The sequence below is a fragment of the Paramisgurnus dabryanus genome, chromosome 13 (assembly GCF_030506205.2).
Source record: "Paramisgurnus dabryanus chromosome 13, PD_genome_1.1, whole genome shotgun sequence".
NCBI classification, from domain to species: domain Eukaryota; kingdom Metazoa; phylum Chordata; class Actinopteri; order Cypriniformes; family Cobitidae; genus Paramisgurnus; species Paramisgurnus dabryanus.
The window spans coordinates 36303961-36312158 of record NC_133349.1 but is presented as its reverse complement, the minus strand read 5'-3'; positions in this window follow the sequence as shown (position 1 = coordinate 36312158).

Genomic DNA, 8198 nt, shown 5'->3' with positions numbered 1-8198 from the left:
TACACAGTATAGTAAGCACGGAAATTACTCTTTTTAGAGGAATTAAATACCGTTCGCCACTATAGTGAGGTCGCATAGCCGACAGTATTACACAGTATTTTTGGATAAACAGCACACAGAAAACATTACAGGGCAGTCCAGCCGAGGCGCGACATAACCCCTTTTCTCCCAGACAGTTTCGTTCTCTGTTGATGCAGCTGTGCTGCGGAGACCAGAGCTCAGCCGTTCAGGTGCACAAGCCTCAGTAGTGACGGTGACCGAACGGCTCACGGAGCAGGGTAGTATGTCTAGGTGGTTTAATGTCAGACTGAACCCATCGCAGAGAGGAAGTCTGCCGTGAGGCCCGCGGTTTTGCCGTTTATTAAAAGGGCAGAAAAACCGGGTATATATATAAGAATGTACCAATATTCAGCGCACTGATATAGGACGCGACTGAATAAAGGGAGGTATTCGGGCCTCAGTATATTATAAACAAATTCGTTCTGCCTCTGATTCCGTCTAAACCAGAGAGAAATTACCAGGCAGACGAAGAATGAGCTATCTGAAGTGAGATCGGCTCAGGCCAGTAAAGCTCTATAATAAGTGTTTTAGCGCTCCAATAGAGGCGTGTCCGCCTTATCGAGCAGACGAATGAGATCGTGCCGCTCCAGGAGGGGAGGGGCATGAAGCTCTCTTATAATGAGTGTTCTTGGTGCTCCAATAGCGGCGAATCGGCCCTATTGAGCAGACGAATGAGATTGCGCCGCTCCAGGAGGGGAGGGGCATGAAGCTCTGTAATCGTTGAACACTGGACAGCTGCATTTAGAGGCAGCGAGCCGTAATACAGCGTGCTAGCTAAGCCGTTAAGAGACCTCACCACTGTGGGGAAAGGAGCGAGGGACTCCGCGAGCGTGGAGCACGAGTGGCTGTGCTATGACAGAGACAGGGGCAGACCGCCCGTGTTTGCTTGTCGTATGCATCTATCCAGGTCTACGGTTCCCCGCTTGTTCATCTCAACAAGAGAGGAACGGCAGAGGGGAGCAGCAACACAGACAGAACAGCCATGCGTCGTGACGGTATCACCCGATGCACTCGGGGGATTAATATATGTGCCAGAGATCTCGCCACTGAATGTGAGAGGAGCGAAGGGACTCTGTAAGCATGAACGGTTGCGGTGTGACAGAACACAGGGGGGGTTAGTCCGTGTGTGCTTGTCTATGCATCCATCTAGTCTCATGGCTCGCCGTGTGTTCATCCCGGCGAGAGAGGAACAGCAGGGGGAGCACGAAACATGGATAAGACAACCAAAGCATAAGCGCGGTCCCGGCGTGGGAGGTGCCAGACCGGTAACGCGCTCGGAGGAAATTCATAGCAGAGAGGCTCACCGAGCCGCTGTGCTGGACGCTATTACAACAGCGCCTGCTCTTTTAGCTTATAGCTTTATATTAAAAATATTGATCTTACCGGGCGGCCGCAGGGGAGACCTCGTCAGGCGTGTCCGCTGCACAGGGCTCGTACCACGGCAAGCGAAGGCTATCTTCGGTTCTCGGCCGGAAAGCGGCAGGGGAAGACGCTAGACCTGGACTCTGCTATCTTCGGTTCTCAGCCGGAAAACGGCAGGGGAAGACGCTAGGCCTGGACTCCGCTGCAGGGCTTTTGTCAACGGCGAGGTAAGGCTTCTTCTTTTCTTCGGAGCAGCGAGAGGTTCGCGCTGAAGGAGAAAATAATGAGCTCCTGACGATTGAACCGTGCTTATATAGGGACGCGTTCCTCCCGCGCGCGGGTTCAAACGTCATTGGTCTGTACTTTGTACAGACGTTAACCAATAGGCTTCAGTCACGGAGTAAACAGGAGTTTCCCATCATAGCGTCAGCTAACTGACGCAATGCGAAGTGAACCGTATTGAAAGGGAACCACTGTTTCCTCTGTGTCATGTTTTGTGTGTGTGTGTGTGTGTTTACTCACCTCTCTCCCATGTGCTCGTTACCCTCATCCCGTTCACCTGTGTGTTGATTGTCTCGCTCCAGCTGCTCATCATTACATGCTCTCCATAAAGACTCACTCAACTCTCTGTTCCCTGTCAGATCCTCACACTTCGTTTGCCCCCAGTGTTGTTTGGATTACTGTGTCACCGTGTTGGATTATCGTGTCGTCGAGTTGGATTGTATGTTGTAGCTGCCGTCTTCGTGTGGATGTTCCTGTGTTCAGCCTGGGTTTTCACCACTGCTCACCACTCCACCAACGCTGCCATCAACATCACCGTCACCAACTCACCAACGTAGTCTGTCGCCACCATTGCCACCATCACTGGACATTTTCCTGCCTGGCCTCTCATTCAGTCGTTTATTCCTGTGTGTTGTTTAAATAAATATTGTGTTTCACCTGCAACTGCTTCCGTCTCCTAGCATGTCATTACACTTGCAGTTGCATTTGCGTGTGGTCACAAAAACGTAACATTTGTAAATTTATTTTAGCACCGCAGTTTAAAAACAAGTGATTTTAAGCCATTCAAACACAAACAACATTGCTAAATGCGCCCACTGTTCCTGTGTCAGAGGAGCACGCAAGCCACGCATACGCTTCTTATTGAGTTTTTGAGTATTTTGTATTCTCGTATAAACACGACCATTTAGGTCTCAGGAGAAAGTAAACAGCAGAAACATTGCGCATAAAAAAGCACATCAGCGCTACCTCTATTGTAAAATAATAATTGTTGATAAGGGTACAGTGGTCGGCCCCAGACTGTGGAACGCTCTGCCTCCCTTAGTCAGAACGGTCCCCACAGTTGAATGTTTTAAGTCTCGTCTTAAGACCAACTTTTATTCCTTGGCTTTTAACACTGCATGAGTTATGTGGTCCTGTGTCATTTATTGTTTTGTTTTATTTATTTATTTTAATGATTGTAATTTTGTACTTGTGTGCCTTTTTACTGTATTGCTCGATTTACTAGTTGTCATGACTGCTGGGTGATCCATGGCTGTGTGTGGATCTTACCAGTGACTTTGCACTCCAGCTCTCTAATTCTTAATTTTTCTCAATAAACATTGTTAACTTGCACTTGACTCCGAAGTTTTTCCTGACACTAGTTTTCATTGTTTGAATGGAGGCTAGTGAAGTTTAATAGAGCATTTATGTATTATTGTTTTTTTTAATTTTGTACAGCACTTTGGAGACTGTTTGTTTTGGTAAGTGCTATAGAAATTAAGTGGATTGGATTGAAAAAGTCTCAAAAAAGCACATTGTAATGCATTGTTTGACATTCCAAGATGGTCTAAAACATCTGACCCAAAAAATATGTGGAAAATTGCTGTGGACTGAAAAGAGTGACTCGCACAGTACAACAACTTCCTACTCTTAATGGAAAACTATGTTGGAATTTGGATAGCGCTTTTTCTTTTCAAGAATTATCTGAAGTTGTACAACAGTTGAATCCCGGTTGTGCACCAGGGATTGGTGATCTGCTGGGGTTATTCTCTAGAGTCATGTGGAGAACTATAGGTAAAGACTTTTTTTATAGGTTGTACTGAAATGTTATAAGCAGAAAAATCTTCACAGGAGTTGCCAAAGGGCTGTTCTTGTTCCTATTCCCAAAAACGGACACACAAGTCTCATAAAGAACTGGAAACCTGTCTCTATTCTCACTACAGATTATAAAATTTTGGCAAAAGTTTTGGTCAATAGACTGAAATGTGTTTTGGGTGATATCATTTATAAAGTATCAGTCATACTGTAGTTCTGATAGAACTATTTACAATAAAAAAATTCTAGTGAGAGATGTACTAAATTATTGTAAATTAAATTATATCAATTTAGATCTTCTTTTGCTAGATCAAGATAAGGCTTTTGATAGTGTAGATCATGAGTATTTATTTAAAACACTTAAAGCTTTTGGTTGCGGTGATGGTTTTCTTTCCTGGATTAAGACTTTGTACACAAATGCTTCACGTTTTATTAAAAATTGGAGGAGGCTTAAGCCCACCAATACAAATGCAAAGGGGAATCGGACAGGGATGTCCTCTGGGGGATGTTGTATGCAATCGCAGTTGAACTTTGTTGTGTGTATTTCGGAAAAATGTGTCTGGTATATGTGTAGGTGACAGCATCTATAATGAAATTAAGCTGACAACATAAGCAGATGATATCACTGTATTTGTTAACTATCAAAAATATGTAAATACAATTAGTAAGTGTCTTTGTTTATATGAAAAGGCATCATTTGCTAAGTTAAACTAGAGTAAAATGGAACCTTTGTGGTGTAATGAACATTCAAAAGATGTCCTACCAGTTATTCCTGAAAATATAAAATGGAGAAAAATTTAATTTTAAACTTCAAGGGAATTATTTAAGTAGTGAATAGTTAAAAAAAAGAATAGAATATAAAAACTGAGAATGTAAAGGATAAAGTATGCGATAAGTTGTCTAAATGGAACTGGTTTCTGCCTCGATCATCCTATAGGGGAAGAGTGTTGGTTATCAACAACTTAGTGGCATCCACCCTGTGGCATAGGCTAAACGTTCTAGATCTATTATGCCGTACAAAGCAAAAAGGCGGTAACTACAAAGAGTGCAGAAATAAGAAATATGAATTTTAAGTTATCCTATCCCATCCCATCCAGCCCGTGCAAACTACTACTATTTTTCTCCAAAACGACACACATGTGAGATAAAACGTGTAACAAAGGATGTCTTTATAATAAAATGATAATAACTAATTTTTTACCAAAAATGCAGTTACTGCCTTGTTTTGTAGGGCAGTATTATAACCACTCTGTTCAACTTAAAACAAAGTTAATTACATATCTGAATTTGGAGGGTATCACATAAATGATCATAGGACCACTAAGTAAAGTAAGGCAGCCAGAAAAACAATTTCTTTGTTGACAGTATGGGGAGATGCCACTGGCTCTGGGAGGTCCGCCACTGGCATAGCTGGCTCCATTGAGGAAGCGTCTGTGGCAGACTCCCAGGAGGCACTTCTCTCCTGCTTCTCGCGAACACTGGCAGCTAGGGGCAAGATCTTCAGAAGCTGCGTTGGTCGAAAAAAGGGTCATCTAAAGATGCGACAGCCAGTATGCAACCCTCTGGGATAGGAGACAAGGAGGATAAGGATTTTGATGGTGCGGCTTGTCTCTCAGCCTTGTCCTGTGCCTGTTCACACTGGATAAGACGATCTACCAAATCCCAGTAGGACAGACTAACCAATTCCCCCCACTTTTGCAGAGGTAGAGGGTCATTAATACCAGCAATGAGGTAGGAGCTGGCCAACACCTCAGGGAAACATCCCCTACTCCTCTCCATCCCCTACTCCTCTCCATAGCCCTGATAAGAGCTCTCCATGAGGTGAAAACGAGCCATTGCCAGCCAGGGTCTGGGTGGAGATGGAACACCATTTTGGATCCAAAGCACACTGCATCACTGCGAACGGGGCTGTAACTGTCTGCTCGGTTCTTCTTAGGCTTGTTTGTTCTGTCAGGAACAGAAGGCAGATGAGGGGGGTAACAGGAAACATTTTTAATCAAGGACAAAACAAGGAAAATAAAACCCATGAGGGACCAAAAACATGGAATAGGATCTCACAAGACTAAACAGATTTACACAAAACTACACTATAAATAACACTAGACTTTAAAGGGACCATTTAACATGTCCGCCCAAAAAAAAAAATCAATTCATACTCCATACGCCAAACAGACGGGGGCAGTATACCTCCAGAAAAGTGAGTTGGTCTATTTTAATTTAGCAGCTGCAAATTTAGCAGCATATATCAAGTTTGATTTACATTAGCAACTAAGTTATCATTAGTCACAAAAAAAAACATTCGGTCTCATTAAAATTGCAATGTTTTCCGCTACGTTTCGTGCGTCCATTTGGTGTTCATTATAATCGAAGACATTTCAAGCTTCTTAGCTAATGTTACATTTTAGCATCAGCTTGGTAGATAACGGGTGAAAACCGGATCGGATCCGTGGGTAGAGCTAACTATTAAACGTTAACAGCTAAGGATGCGCAATAATTTGCATGCGATAGTCATTGCGCTTCTCGTCAGTGAAGCCGGTTTATTGATTAAAAGTGAATCGCCATCAGTTGCTTTCAGATGGAGCCACATTTACTGCACAAAGCCGTAGTTCATGTACAAGCTGAGCATAGGTTATGGCAATGCCTATTATAAGTGAACTTCTAGCGAAATACTAACAGCATCTTACTTACCAATCGAAAAGAAAAGTTGTCATTTCGGAGTCAAACCTCATTTCTTTCATGTCCATTAGTTGTCTCCAGCGATGAAAAGCAGTGCCAGTATTTACTCTGGTTCGGTTACTTTATTTATCATATTTTATTTGTGATTCCGAGGGCGTTGTTCCCTGCAGCAAATGTTTGTGGTAGTGGTAAATGTCTCTTGCTTTAGCCATTCTTCCGCTCTCTTCCCTGAACTGAAATACGTCCGAAACCCCTATTGCAAGGCAGGAAGGCATCAAGGCATGTCCGAATCCATGGCTGTCCGAATTGCATTTCTCTGAGCTGCATTCATGAATCTTAAATCAACAAGTCAGCTGCCTTAGTTTTCGGACGCAGCGGTAGTAGTAGAGGGCTGTACTCCCACACATGCGACTTATTCGTGTATTGCAGTTTGGCTGGCGGTTATGTGCGTGGCCCGCATACCGCCTCCCATGGTCGAAACTGGTATTACAACACCAGTCGGGCTGTAGCTAGTAATTTAGCATGCTAATTCAGATTGATATTTCTGCAGCACTATACCTTGTCATTTTTTTAATGACATCTTTGCCCTTATTTCTTCTCATTCTTTTGATGCGTGTAACTAATTTTTAAAAATCTTTTACCTCAATTATTACAAATGGCACCTTTAACACTCGAGTTTAATACTGGACTAAACGGACTTTAATAGATATGAGTAACGCACAAAACGAATGAACACAGGACAGCAAATACAAGGGCATTAAATAAAGGAGCAAATCAAGAGGGTAACAGGTGATAAGCACAAACAATAATAAGGAAAATTAATGAGGAGGCGACCATGAACTAGAAGCTAAACAAAACAATATCCTGACCTGATCCTTACACCAGGTCATATATGTGACCAGTGTTGGGAGTAACGCATAACAAAATATAATATATTACAGTAATATATAAGTTTTTGCTGTAACGCATTAATATAACGCATTACTAATAACATTTTGGTAATATTTTACTCGTTACAGTCTTAGTAACGAGCGCGTTACAACAATGCATTTCAAAAATAGACGTGTTATTTTAATTTTTTTATTTTTGACCAGTGCGCGCGACCAGCATCCACACAGGAAAAAGCTGCGGGTAAAATAGTAATGGCTGCGTCCCAAACAGCATACTTCCATACTATATTCAGTAGTAGGTGAAAAGCACTACTTCTCGTACTCTTTGCCTACTATATAGTATGGAAGTAGACGGTTTGGGACGCAGTGTATGTCTGTTTCCAGGTGCTGTATGCAGCATGTTCATTTGACGCGTTTCTTAAAGAGCCGAATCTGGGAAGTCTGCGGCTGTATAAGCATTGACTAAAGTGGTCGCAATCAGGTCCGGTAGCGCCGCACTCGCAAAATTCTGCGAAAGTAAAAGCAACAGAAAGTTTCTATCGGTCTCCTGTACTGCTTGAACCTCAGAAGTAAAGAGACTTTTAGAAATCTTGCCAGTAAAATCCATTTCACCGCACCAGCAATGACAAGGTAAGCTAACGTTGCTATGGTTACAGTCCATATACATAATAGATTGCTAGGCTATTCCTATGCTATCTACAGTTTTATTACAAACAGCAACCTAAACTACAACATAATGTCACAAGCCAGGGGCTGGCTGCTAGTGTTTAAGCCACGCCCCTTCTAAACTTCCACCTCGAGGAGGTCCCCAAAACCAACCCAATGACCAGACAACAACGAGTACAGGTAAGTATAAAAATATTCTTTATTTGTTTAAATAGTTAAAATATACGGGGGCTTGGGGAAAGGGGAATTAAAAACTAAAATCAGGATCTGCCCTCCAGGGGGCCACGGCCGAATGAATGCCAGAGGGAAGGGGGGGTTTTGCGTCGGGGAACTGGCTCCCGCCTCTGGTTCCCTCTGCCCGTGGCGCGCTCCTCTTCCTTCTCTGGAGGCAGAATAAATCACAATGAGTGTTGGTATGGACTTTTCCTGTCAGTGTACCTTTATTTAGCGCACGGCGGTTCGCCGCCT